The sequence below is a fragment of the Stomoxys calcitrans genome, chromosome 1 (genome assembly GCF_963082655.1).
Source record: "Stomoxys calcitrans chromosome 1, idStoCalc2.1, whole genome shotgun sequence".
Taxonomy (NCBI): domain Eukaryota; kingdom Metazoa; phylum Arthropoda; class Insecta; order Diptera; family Muscidae; genus Stomoxys; species Stomoxys calcitrans.
In genome coordinates, this window is record NC_081552.1 from 132,672,881 (window position 1) to 132,688,144 (window position 15,264).

Consider the following 15,264-nt stretch of genomic DNA (forward strand, 5'->3'; position numbering starts at 1 on the left):
AATTATCATGACCAATATTATTAATATTTAAGTTTATTTATTTATATTTATGTTATTTTTCTGATCAAGAATGTAGTTTGTTTAATTTATTTATTTTATTTGCTATATTTGATTTACCTGTTATTTTTAACTTTTTTAATTATCATTTTACTCTGACCTACCTTTTTTTTATACACTGAAAGAAATTGGGTGATAGGGCCCCCAAAGAGTTTTTTTGTGGTTTTAAACATGATTACTAGTTACCTTTTTTTTGGGTGAAAAAAATACTTACCCTTAGAACCTACCTAAGCGAGCTCCTTTAGGCCAGGAGGGGAATTTAATTAAAAGACGTTTAATTGGACTAATTAGTCAGAAATAATTTATTAAGACTTTGAGGGTTCTACGATCGTTAAATTTTAGGTTCAAAAGACCGATCGTTTTATTTATAATCATTTTTATCTATTCTTTTTTTATTTTTGGTACTTTGACCGAACAAAAATAATAACCAAATAGATATTAGAAGAGATACATATATTTATGTTAGTGTTAGTTTTATTTCAATAAATATGTTAATAATGTCTTGAATTATAATCATGATGCGTTAAAGTTAATTGGTGAGGGGGATGTAAAGTGGTAAGTTAGGTGATGTGGGCGGGTTGGTGGGGTCACATGAATATGATGGAATGTTGACCAAGGTAGGGCGGGCGGCCGGAGGTCATAGGACGATCTCTCAAAACAAATGGAATGTGAAAGTTCAGGTGTAAGTAACGTTTTTTTTTGTGTTTGAATGTATATCGTTTTTTTTTATTGTCTACGGGCCTAGGGCGAGGATATAGGGTTGGGACCTCCCCAGAGATGTCGACGAAGTTAGCCGGTGCCCGGAAAATATCCCCAAGCTGCAATAGGCACACGTAACAGGCAACTACCTCTACTTGTAAATGAATGTATCTAGGTCACTACAGCTGGACATACCAGACCCGTTCAAGGTAAGGCTGGTACTATTTTAGTTTTTCACAGTTGAAAACACATGTTTTTCGCGATTACTTTTTTGAAACACTACAAAAATCACAAGTACGTCATAATAATAAAGGGTGATTCTTAAAAAGCTATAGGAAAGTCTTAAAAAACACATAATTCAGAAAAATGCATGAAATCTTTATTTGAATCGATAGTACAATCCACATAATTTTATGTTTGAAGATTGTTTCATGCAAATGTTGACCGTGACTGCACCTTAAATGGTCCATCCGTTTAGACCAATTCTGGCGTATTATTTCCAAAGATTCGGCCGATATCTCACGAATAGACATAATAATAGACATAACTAACAGGTAGTATACCGTAAACGGCTGAGTACAATTTTTTCTCGCGAAGTGCACTATCTGTCAATGAGTTTTGGTTGTGTGTGTGTATTATAGTTAAGAACCATAGCACAAACAACGAAAAATGGCGCAAACTAATAAGAAGGGCGCAATTCTTGTCCGATTTGACTGAGATTTTGCATGAGGTGTTTTGGTATCGGTCTATGTTTTGATATAGCTGCCACTCTGGAGCCTCTAGAGGGCGCAATTCTCGTCCGATTTGACTGAAATTTTGCACGTAATGTTTTGGTATCACTTCCAACAACTGTGTTAAGTATGATTCAAATCGGTTCATAGTCTGGTGTAGCTGTCATATAAACCGATCTTGGATCTTGACTTCTTGAGCCAATAGAGCGCGCAATTCTCATCCGATTTGGTTGAACTTTTGCATGAGGTGGTTTGTTATAACTTCCAGTAACTGTGCTAAGTATGGCGCAAATCGGTTCATAACCTGATATAGCTGCCACATAAACCTATCTGGGATCTTGACTTCTTGAGCCTCTGGAGGGCGCAATTCTCATCCGATTTGGAAGTATGTTACCTTCAACATACGTGTCTAATATGGTCTGAGTCGATCATTAGCTTGATAAAGCTCCCATATAAACCGATCTCCCGATTTTGCTTCTTGAGCCCCTACAAGGCGCAATTCTTATCCGAATGGACTGAAATATTACACAATGACTTCTACAATGTTCAACATTCATTTATGGTCCGAATCGGACTATAACTTGATATAGCTCCAATAGCACAACAGTTCTTATTCAATATTCTTTATTTGCATAAAAAGAGATACTTGTTCACAATTTGTTTAGGCTATAAAAAGTATTAGTGGCTAAAGCCTAGTTCTGACTTTGACTTTTCATACGAACAACTGCCAAAAGGCACTATAAAATAATGGTGCCGAAGATAATGTGAACACATTCCGTACAAGTGGTACTGAGTTCCATGAGCAAAATGGTAGCCACATGTCGCTGCATCAGGATAAATATCGCACAATTTAATTGCAAATGTAAATGTAAAACGAAATGGACCGAATCAATTCTGTTTCCATACTGTAGTTTGTTGTTGTTTGATTTTTGTTTGTTTTCTAACAAAGAAATGAGTCCGTCGGATTTCGAAATAATTTAATAGGCATTTTCACTGTGAATGAAGTCAGTACTAGGTTTAAAGGCGAATACTTAACGGCGAGGACTAGAGCGGCACTCGGAAATACGGACCAAAGCAGGTAAGGGCTACGGCAAGGTCAAGATTTGGAGGCCGGGAACGGAACACTCTGAGCTGTGGTTCGAGTCAGCGGAGCAGATCGGTGGCTGAGCGGTTCAAGAGGACGAAGCGGAGGGCCTGGTACGACTTTCTACACGGGCGCTAGGGTTAATACTAGGCTGGGCTTAACGGGAAGTGTTTGTTTGCGTGGGAGGCCTGGAACAGCACTACCAAGCGAGATCGTGGCGTTGCGGGGATGATGTAAGTGTACCGGGCTGGCGTTGACTCGGCGGGGGTTTTGCGATGTAGTGAAAGTTGCAGTTTTTTGAGCTTTTACGGTGCAGTTACCACAAAAGTACGCTGTTTAGCTAAAGTACAGCGGCGAAACTGTGATGCAGTGCCCTCGAAAGTACACTGTTGATGGAATACAAACATTGCGGATGTACTACGCTTTTACGGTGCAGTAACCATTAAAAGTACGCCGTTTTGCTAAGGTACAGCGGCGAAAATATGATGCAGTGACCTCGAAAGTACACTGTTGACGGACTACAAACGATGCGATGCTGGCTGACTAACGAACAATAACAGCCCTTTGCCTACGCAACACCAATGTGTGTGCGTTTGTTTGCTGTTATTGTTAGCTACCAAACGCGTGGAGTCGTTGAGTCTGGCTGTTGTGCATATCATTGCCATTGGCAATGATATTTGTTGGTGGCTCTACAGTAACTTCTTTTGATCACTTTCAAATACAAGTTGTGAACAACTATAGGGGCCACTCACTCGCTTGAGAAACCACTGCCTGCTTGGATAAAAATTCAAATATAAATATATATATAGTTAGGTTAGGTTTAAGCGGCAGTCTGCCATCAGACTCACTTAGACTTTTCGTTCATTGTGATACCACAGGAACAGAAGAGGGAAGATGCCTTCTAGTCCTACCGGTGTACCATCCACATCGTTCTAAAAAGCCCAATAACTTGCGAATGTTCACATCCGCTAAATCAGACAGGTTCTCAAAGAAATGAGAACCTAAAGTGGAACTCCTTTTGACTGCTAGTGCGGGCCACACAAACAGAAGGTGTTCTATAGTCTTTTCTTCTTCGATGACATCAAAGCTGTAGACCTCTTCAAGGAATGCTCACAGCCCCCTCTTTATGACCACCTATCATTCGTTGTCTTTCGGGCTTGGTCCTGAAAACGTAGTTCCTAGTCTCACAAGCTCGTCCGATTTACAATTCCCCCTGTGGCCCGGCACCCAGAACTAGTGAATTTGGAACTGTTCAGCCATCCCGTAGAGAGATCTGCGACAATCGAGGGCGGTTTTTGTGTTCAGAAATACGTTCTCCAGGGATTTAATGGCTGTCTGAAAAGATATTTATGCCAATCGTCGTTATGACATTATATCTAAGCCATTCCATCACTTTCTTAAAAGCAAGGATCTCTGCTTGATGCACACTGCAGTGGTCGGGTAACCTTTTCGATATGACCAGTTTTAGATCTTTAGAGTACACCCCAAAGCCCACCTGTTCGTTTAGTTTGCAACCACCCGTATAGAAGTCTATGTAACTTCTGTTACCAGGGATATCGTAATTCCAATCGGATCTATCAGGAATAGTGGTACAGTCTTTTTTATCAAAAAGCGGCTCAGGTAGGGTGTAATCCACACTGCCTGGAACGTCGAGTATTGTATCAAGGATAACACAGTGTCCGTACCCACCTCATGACTAATGAGAAAGCTCTCCCTACGGTTCTGACACACTTTCCCCAATAACCTCCGACGAATGTATACCAGTGACAACCTCTTCTGGCGCCACCTTATCCGTTGGAGAATTTTCCGGGAAATGTGCAGTGTTTCCTCACAAGTCATTGTCAATACATTCTCTGACTTCTGAATATACCCCACCGTAATAGGTCTCGAGGACAGAATCTTCCTGAGCCTAGAGGCCTCAGATGTATGCTCCACGGAGCTGCAGAATTCTACCCAGGATTTTTTCTAAGCCTTTCTCAGCTCGTCCTTATATATTCTTAGCTCAGCCTTATAGATGTCCCAATCGTGTGGTGCTCTTGTGGCTTTTGCTCTGTTGAAGAGTTTTCAGCTGTCCTTCCTTAGACCAACTAGCTCTGGGTCCACCATGGCGGTCGCTGTTTGCCCCTTGGCTTGGCACTACGGCATGCTGACACAAGCGTAATCCGCTTGACCACTATATCTATATCCTAAGTAGTTTCCACTTCCTTTTCTGGTCTAGAAGGGAATTTGTGCCGAAATTTATCCCAATCTGCCTTTTTTCTGATTAGCCGAGGGACCACTTCTGCAGTATTTTCTCAAAGGCTGGTGGTCATCCAACACATCCCAGTCGCATATTCATCCACTTAAATCTTCCGATACAAAGGTAATAAAGGTCGGTTTATCCCCTTTATTACAAATCGCCAGATTGCATCTTATAATATATTCAATAAGCAGCTCACCCCTTTCGTTGACATCCGAACTTCCCCTTATCTGGTGATGTGCAATAGCATCACTTCCTACAATTAGGCTCTTCTTCCCTACAGAAGCGGCTTCATCCAGCGACTTAAGGTTTGAAGGCGGCACCACTGAATCGTATGCCATATATAGGGAAGCCAGTCAGTATTGAGACTTGTTTATTTGAAGGGTGGCTACTATTAAATCTTCTGTGCTTAGCGACGGAAGATAAAAAACTAGAATACAAGCTCTGTGTCTCCCATTTCTCGTACCCTTGAGAAGTTCAAATCCCGGAATTCTTTATCCACGAACCACACACACCCATTGTTCCTGGATAAGAACCTCGTCAAATCCCCTGCCATCAGAAGGACGTTAAGTGCTGCCGAAGCGGCCTTACAATAAATATATAGGTCTATATAACGACTTGGTGGCACACTTGGAGAAAAAGAGAAGTGGTGGTAATCCAAAAACACCGTGAAAAATAATTCATTTGCAGTTAAAGAAATACACTGAAAAAAACAATTCCTCGTTGAAAGAATAACGTACACAGCGGAAAGTATTGAAATTAAATAATTGCACTGAGCAAAATAATTTGAAGTATAATTCATTAATTAGTAAAAAACGTAATAAACTTAAATAAAAGGCAACAATTCAATTCATCAAAAATTCAAAATTCATTCGCAATTCAATAAAAATTCAACAAAAATGGGAACAACACTGGATTAACGCAAATGGGACATCACTGATTGTGGTCGGAAACGACCCGGCGACTTCCGTAGTCACACTGCTCTCCTCCTCCGGGATGTGCTGGTTTAACGGGGCATCATAATCACCTTCCCCTGCCGGTTAGCCGTGATACGGTAGCGACGACCCCAAATCTCAACTACCTTCTTGCACTTCCCCTGCCGGTAGACCGTGATACGATAGCGACGACCGCAAATCTCACCTTCTTGCACTAGGTATGAGGCTCATGACAGGCTAGAGACACCGGATGTGACGTTGGAGCGCAGTACCCCGCCCTGGCCAATTGCGCTGGTGGCGGGGTGGTGTCTCGGGTCGCAGCCATGCGTGGGTTCTCCCTTGAAACCAGCATTTCGGTTTCTGAGGCGGTAAATTCGGCATACTTGGGGGATGTGGAACCAGCCGGTAAAGGTTCCAATACGCCTAAGCCTTCTGTGTCGGAGTCGTCAGAAATAATGACGGACACCGTCGGTGATGGTGTAGGTGGGTTTGACAGGGCAAACCTAAATAGGTGCTGTCGATGGCCCCTCAGAGTCCGATGATAGGACGATGGTGTCCCAGGCGGGTGATGTGGCTAGCCTTCTGTTTCGTAACGATGGTGGAGTCGGTCCATGCATTGGTCGGTGGCGTGGTTGACCTCCGCATTGTACCGACATCACAGCTGGCCCTGCTGCTGATAGTAAGCTTTGGTTCGCAAAGGTGTATGCTCAGGGTTCATGGCTTGTGACGCTAGAGGTCAAGTATCTAGAGACGTTAGAGAAGAAATTGGAGAGGTAATATTTAAGCAATGTTCTACCGCTTTGTTGGAGTTAATGGGTTGGTCAATTGTGTCCGCTGTAGTGAAGGGTTTTATTTCGCTGAGATGGGCTTTTACGTCCACGCACACTGACTATTACTGGGATCAGAACGTCGTACGGGCCGTTGTATTTTGGGGCGAGCTTCGCTGCAAAGCTATCGATGGCCTTTAATAGCGGGTGTTGTCGGACTTATATAAGGTCAGCTACCGCTCGTTTCCACCATTTTCGCCTCTGGTTGTAGTGCTTTCTTTGATATTTCCCCGATCCCCCCAGCTGGTTGCGTATGATTTTCAGGCCGACGCAGTCCGAGTTAAGAGCGCATGCAACATTGTGGAACAGCGAAACAGGCGGTAGAACGGCGAAAATCTTATGGGGGGATCCAGATCGTGAGAAGACGAGGATATTACTGAAAGGAAGCAAGAAGGAGTTCAGTATATCTATTGGTATCATAACGGGACACATAGGACTACGAGCTCATCTATGTAAAATCAGTGCGGCATGTGATAGCATGTGTAGGACATGCGAGGAAGATGATGAGACGTTGGAACATTTCCTTTGCCATTGCCCGGCTTTCGCGTCTAACAGATACCGGCACTTAGGTGGAGACACAATACCAGACATGAACGAACTTAGGGGAGAGGTATTGAAAACAACTAAGGATTTTGTACGTAGCATGGAATTCCTAACTTAAAATTTTCTTTTTTGAGGTTACTTTATAGTTTTTAGAGCGCACAACAAGCCGACTACTGGCTTAGGTGTGTGCCCATAGTGATATGGGGCGGATTAATTTTTTTACAAGTGCGTTGAGCTGGTTCCGAACCCTCTTTTCAACCTAACCTAGTCTTCACGGTGCTAGTGACTCGATCTGTGGGGTCTCCCGCGGTGTGTATGGTGCGGTAAATTGTCTTCGCATCCCGATCTCTTGCGCGTATTTATCCAGGATTCGGCTGGTAAACTGACTGCCATTGTCTGTTATAAAGACTTTTGGAGTACTAAACCTGCTAAGGATTCGCTCTTGGAACGCTTTGACCACTCCCTCGGCAGTGGCTTTTCGTATCCCAGAAGACACGTGGGCAACCGTGTGCGCCGATTTGTTGGCCCGCTTCCGAGAACTTAGCACGGGAACACGATGTTGCTGTTGTTTATTGACCGATTTTACAAGTGCGTTGAGCTGGTTCCGAACCCTCTTTTCAACCTAACCTAGTCTTCACGGTGCTAGTGACTCGATCTGTGGGGTCTCCCGCGGTGTGTATGGTGCGGTAAATTGTCTTCGCATCCCGATCTCTTGCGCGTATTTATCCAGGATTCGGCTGGTAAACTGACTGCCATTGTCTGTTATAAAGACTTTTGGAGTACTAAACCTGCTAAGGATTCGCTCTTGGAACGCTTTGACCACTCCCTCGGCAGTGGCTTTTCGTATCCCAGAAGACCCGTGGGCAACCGTGTGCGCCGATTTGTTGGCCCGCTTCCGAGAACTTAGCACGGGAACACGATGTTGCTGTTGTTTATTGACCGATTTTACAAGTGCGTTGAGCTGGTTCCGAACCCTCTTTTCAACCTAACCTAGTCTTCACGGTGCTAGTGACTCGATCTGTGGGGTCTCCCGCGGTGTGTATGGTGCGGTAAATTGTCTTCGCATCCCGATCTCTTGCGCGTATTTATCCAGGATTCGGCTGGTAAACTGACTGCCATTGTCTGTTATAAAGACTTTTGGAGTACTAAACCTGCTAAGGATTCGCTCTTGGAACGCTTTGACCACTCCCTCGGCAGTGGCTTTTCGTATCCCAGAAGACCCGTGGGCAACCGTGTGCGCCGATTTGTTGGCCCGCTTCCGAGAACTTAGCACGGGAACACGATGTTGCTGTTGTTTATTGACCGATTTTACATGTGCGTTGAGCTGGTTCCGAACCCTCTTTTCAACCTAACCTAGTCTTCACGGTGCTAGTGACTCGATCTGTGGGGTCTCCCGCGGTGTGTATGGTGCGGTAAATTGTCTTCGCATCCCGATCTCTTGCGCGTATTTATCCAGGATTCGGCTGGTAAACTGACTGCCATTGTCTGTTATAAAGACTTTTGGAGTACTAAACCTGCTAAGGATTCGCTCTTGGAACGCTTTGACCACTCCCTCGGCAGTGGCTTTTCGTATCCCAGAAGACCCGTGGGCAACCGTGTGCGCCGATTTGTTGGCCCGCTTCCGAGAACTTAGCACGGGAACACGATGTTGCTGTTGTTTATTGACCGATTTTACAAGTGCGTTGAGCTGGTTCCGAACCCACTTGGAAAATCGATCAATAAACACCAACAACATCGTGTTCCCGTGCTTAGTTCTCGGAAGAGGGCCAACAAAATCGGCGCACACGGTTGCCCACGGGTCTTCTGGGATACTCAGCAACATTTTTGCTACAGGTGATCGCAGGATTCACAGCTTTGGATGAATTTCGATATATCTCGCAGCATTCCCGGCAGCAAGTACCGGCTACAAACCCGGTTTGTTGCAGTCCACCCAGATGACCTGCGGCTGGCTGAATATGACTCTCGTGGGCACACAGGATCGTAGAGGAGTTGGGACGCAGAGTTTCCAATCGCCATCCTAACGATGTGTGCAATCCACATCGGTCGAAAGTCGGGTGATATGCCGATAGAGTTTGCCACCAACATGGGCGAGTTCTTTTGTATTTGTATTTTGTATTTATTTTTATTGTGATAATACCCATACAAAAGACTAGGTCTTATATAAAGTATGGGTCAGGTAATCGTACAGTTTTGATTTGCAACTTAGTTATTAAGTAAAAATTAAGTAATATATTTTAATTTTAACAAATTGAAGGCAGCAATGAAAATTCAGAGATCAAATTAATAAAAGAGAAAGAAAAAAATTATAAATTGTATAAAATAACTATATAGTAAATTTTAAATACATATGCATTTTCGCATTTTAACAATGTATATTTACAAAGGGGTTAAATTAAATAAATAAATAAATAAATTTGCTCAAATTTTTGTTTAACTTACATAACAAATGTTTAAACTAATTACAATTGTTCATAAATTGTTTAGAAAAAGATTGAATATGTTAAAAAGATTAAAAATGATTAAAAATCTAAAATTTAAACTGTTTTTCGTTACTTAAAGTTTGGATATTTTTGGGAAGAGTATTCCAGAGGCGTATTGCACTGATAAAAAAAACTGTTGCTCCGAAATGCGATATTGGTGTCGTATTTGAATCACTTGTCTGCCTCTACTAGAATTAGCATAACGAAGTATAGCAGACAAATAAGACGGCTTATTTGTGAGTATTATTTTGTGCAGTGAAATCAGCGAACGTATTTTAAGGTATGAATCGAAAGTGACACTATATAACTATTTGGGAAAGTCCAATATCCGATCTCACCTACGCAAACCAAAAACATCATTAAAGGCAACATGTAATTTATTTTTAAGAACTGCATCACAATTTGAAAAAATTTCACGAGAATATATAAGTTTTGGCAGGATATATGTTTTTGCCAAGAGCATTCTTATTTCTATGGGAGTATACGAGCGACTCATATATAAAGTCCTCAATACACCATACGTCTTGCCAACTGCCGAGTTAATATGATTCGCCCATGATAATTTATCATCAAAAACTACGCCAAGATTACTCGCTGAGGTCACCATTTCGATTGCAGAACCATTAATTACAATATTAATATTTAGAGGCAATATTGTGCGATTTCTTGAAATGGCTATGCATTTTGACTTCGAGGGATTCAATTGAATGCCATTCGCATTCGCCCACGCATTAATATTGTTAAGGTCGTTATTTAGACGATCTATGGTATCATTTATTATCTCAGCTGACGTGCTTATATACAGTTGAACATCATCGGCATACATATTTATACTACAACTCTGCAACTGTTTGGGAAGGTCATTGCTGTATAAAGAAAAAAGGAGAGGGCCTAATATCGAACCTTGTGGGATACCTCGTGAAACTGGAAAGCATCTAGAATTACGATTTCCAACTTTAAAAAAATGTTTAAGTTTAAGACAGAAAATTTTGGTGTCAACAGAGTCAAACGTCTTAGAATGATCTAAAAGAATCAGAAAACTAATTTTGTTGCGATCAATATTACTTCTTATATCTTCAACAACTTTCAAAAGTGCGGTAGTGCAACTGTGCTTCGGCCGGAATCCTGATTGGAGGTTGGTTAAAAGTGGATTGTGGATAGCAGCTCCTTAATATAATATTGTTAAAGAAATAACAAATGTAAGGCTGAATATGGGGAAATATTATTTTTAAAAATTTTGGATCAATTAGATCAGATCCTACAGCATTAGATTTAATTGATTTGACGGCATCGATGATGACATATGGTTCAAAGTGTCCGAAATCAAAAAGCTGATTCGGAGTAATATCATAGTAAATATTACTTAATAAATTCCCATAAAAGTTAATACTGGGCCTTGGTAGAGACATATTTAAAAAACTTTCATTAATTGCATCCAAATCCACATTATCATTAACTGCTATATTATCTCCCCCTATTCCAATTGACTTAATATGCCTCCAGGTATCTTTTGTATTTAATACCTCCTGAAATTTCCTGCTAAATATATTAAAATATATTAAATATCCTAACACTTTAACTTCGTTATCGAACCATGGGCTTCCACTACTCTGAATAGTTTTTGTCCTTATTGGGACACATTTGCCAAATAATTTTTTTATATTTTGCTGAAAAAAGTTTGCTCTTCGTCAAAAGAGGACATGGTATAGATCTGATGCCACCCAACAGATCCAATCTCCCACAATAGCAAGTTGTAGTCAATGTTCTTAAAATTTCTGTAAGTAAACGTCTTCTTATAAGACTCCATTGGAATACCGAATGTTAAAAAACATAAGTCATGCTTCGAAAATAAGTGTGCCGACAACTGATAAAGTTCCACATCAGATCTTAAACTTACAAAAACAAAGTCTATAAGAGTTTCTTTTGTTGTTGAATAGTGCGTAGGAGTGTTGGAATTAACAATATATAACCCAATTGTTGCTTTTCTTTTCTTCGTGAACCGATGAATAAACGTCTCACACCAGTTGGCCTTCCAAAATAATAAAACTGAAGTATGGCTTTATGTTTGAATATATATGGATATATTTTTTTTTGCTTGATATGTGTTTTGTATTTTAAATATAAGGGTTGTACATTTGATGTGTGTGTGTGTGTGTTTAAGGTGTGAGATTACGTTAATGTGTTGTTTATTCACTATTAATAAATAAAGATTCAAGTTAAAATTTACATTTAACACTTTAAAACTTTAACAAGTTCAATAAAAATTACAACAAAAAATGCAAAGCACGACTTACATGTTTTTTTGGTATCACGAATAGAAAAGAACAAGTATTTGCCAGAAGGGCCTATTTATACAAAAAAATTGGCTTAAAAATAAACAAAAACAATGAACAAAATGAAGATATGTTGCAAATTGGCTTGGGATATTTCAGCCATTGTACTTCATTGCTGTCAGTTGCACCAGCATTTTGCAACGACAGGGTTACCGTCGAGCAGGGTTGCCCTCAAACGACACCAATCGATGCCATGCTCATAGCAAGCCTGTTTCTTCGTCAATTTTGCAGTTAAAATTCCCAGTGAGTACAATATCACTGTAACGAGGTATAATTTCTCCAAGGTTTTCTAGGAAGGCATCGTATTTTACCCTTGTACTAGGTTGGTATACTACACCAACTAGTAGCTTTCATATACATACATGTTATTTCCGATAAAATATATTCTACTTTCTCTTCAGAACGCGAAGATGCAATTAATTTGCACGAAACTCCTTGCCTTATATACAAAGCCACACCACCCTCTCTTCTGTCTCGATTCGATCTAACAATTTTGTAGCCATTCACCGATAGCAACTTATTTTGTTTATTTCGGCAAGTCGTGCCTTATTCCAGGAGCAGTCTTCAGCGGTTGCCGCCACAGCTCTGTGAAGAGTTTCAATGAGTTGACGAGAAAGGGCATCTGTGACCACGTTGAGACCCCCTTTACGGTACTTGATAGTATACACGTATTGCTGTAGCTCCAAAGCCCATCTAGCAATCAGCCTGTGGAGTTGTCAGTGGAATTCAGCCATTTCAGCACAAGAGGGCCCATTAGTACCTTAAACTGGTATCCCTACAGATATGGCCTTATTTTCCTTATTCCCCACACAATGGTAAGCATTCTTTCTCCGGGGATGAGTAGTTCTTATCGGCCGCATTCAGGGTTCGACAGGTATATGCAATAACCCGCCCCATCTCGCAACCTTGGGTGAGCACTGCGTCAAGGCCGTAGTCGCTCGCATCTGTCTGCAGGAGGAACGTTCGCCCGAAATATGGACACGCTAACACCGGGATCTGGATTAATTGAGCTTTCATAAGTAACACCGTTTGTTGTTCCTCACTCCATTTCCAGTGTTCACTTTTCTTCAAGACTGACGTCAGAGGATGTGCGGTCGTGGCAATCTCGGGGGCGAATCGTCTGTACAACGAGACTACGCCCAGGAATCGTCGCAAGTCTTTTAGGGTCGTGGGCGCTATTGTATTCCAGCTACCTTGTCTGGATGTATTCCAGCTACCTTGTCTTGTCTGGATGGGTGTGTATGTTCTGTCCGCTGACAACGTTTCCAAGATACTTCGTTTCTCGCTTAAAAACTCGCATTTCTCTGGATTAATGCACAGATTGCCCGCCCGAAATCGGCGAAAAACTTCTTGTAATTCCCAAGGTGCTCCTCCAGTGTCCTTGACAATAATAACGTCTAAGTAGACGAAGGCAAAGGGTTAGAAGGCAGGTCCGATCACGCTGTCGAGGGCTCGTTGAAACGTTGCGTGCGCAGAAGGCTACTGACATACCTGGATTCACGCAAGCGGTCAGGAGTTTAGGTGATACGTGGAATCGGGTATGTATCCGGATCGGACCTGTTCAGATGGCGAAAGTTCATGCAGAGACGTCAGCTACCATTCTTCTTCTGGGCTAATGTAATAGGCGAACTATAGGCACTTCTGGACATTTTGATGAACCCACTGGCCTGGAGTTCATTAATCTTCGCAATAATTATCGCCGAAACGCTGCGGGCGCAGAATGTAGGCCAAATGGCATTACTCGCCATTGGAATAAGCCACGCCCCGCGACAGTAAAGGCCGCATATTTCTTGCTGTCCTCGTCGAAGGGTATTGCCTATCCCGCCATCCCGTTGTCATTCTTCATCTAAGAATGATTGGGTTCTTCTTTGTCGTGATCGATATGTTCGCTCACCTGTCTAGGCATTTGGCTTGATGGGCTTTCGGAGTTTCGCTGATATAACGATTTTGTCGGCGGTAGGGGGAGTATCTAGTTCTGAGGTCAGGGCGGATAATATACAGGACATGCCGGGTAGGGGGAAGCGCTCCAATTTTGGCGAGAAAGTCCAACCCGATGATAACTTCCTCGGTGGCATCCTTTCGACCTTTTGTTCCTCCGCGTAGTTTGTATGCCTCATAAGGTTTTGCATGCTGAGTGAGAAGTTTTTAAACGAATCCCTTTGCTTTTGTTATCGCTTGCGTATATCGTCATCTAGTTGCTCAAAGAACCGAACTGGGAAGAAAAACCTTTAGAAATCCTCTTAAAAAACTTTCCAGCTGCACCATGACCGATTATTATTCCGGTACTATACCAGCGCTTTGTTTGTCAAAATCTAGAGCATCATCTTCAGAAGGAAATTAAAATCTTTGTCGTACATCTGTGAAAGCTCCTATATTCACCCAATAAATCCTAAGGGCTCCTTTTTCCCATCAAAACGTACGGTCCATTTCCGCACTTGGTCCGCGACAACACGAATATCAACGGGTGGTATCGGTGTCTGGGGCAATGGATGCGTTCTTGGATTCGATGTCTTGGGCCGCGGAGGTGTTCTTGCGTAAGATGTCTGGGGATGCGAATGTGTTTCTGCGTTAGCTGACTGGTACCGTAAATATGACTCTCCGCTGGAACCACCATGTTCCGGTGTAGCACTAGGCAAAGTGTGCCTGTTTGTTTGGGCTCTAGTCTGTTTCACGTCGGTTCCCTCTGTTATCACAATTACTGGCTTCGGTGATGGGGCGGTATCCGTTTTTTGTCCCGTTTGGAAGATGTGGCCTCATGGGTTTCTTGCGGCTCCAGAAGTCCCTTTAGGGTGCAGTGACCATGAAAGTACACCATTTAGCTAAGGTACAGCAGCGAAACTATGATGCAGTGGCCTCGAAAGTACACTGTTGACGGTATACAAACGATGCGGGTTTACCAAGCCTTTACGGTGCAGTGTCCACGAAAGTACACTGTTGACGGAAAACAGACGATGCGGATTTACGAAGCTTCCATGATGCGGTGACCAAGAAAGTACATTGTTTAGCGGAGGCACAACAACGGAACTATGGCGCAGTGACCTCGAAGATACAATATTTACCGGCGATCGCATTACAGAACTTGTCCGGATCTTGATTCTACAGTAATCACGAAAGTGACCACGCTGATAACCAGTTGAAAACCAAAGGTTGCACGGAGTTTTATGGCTGAGTGACCACGAAAATACACTGGCGCACACTGTCACTTTTGTCTTCGCACTCTGCCTATGTCACTTTTTTATTCTACTCACCGATATTTTTTCTGCTTCCCGATGTCTGCCTTGACTCCGACGTTTGACTTCTGCTCCTCTTTGCCTGTCCTTGCCTTGCTTTTATTGG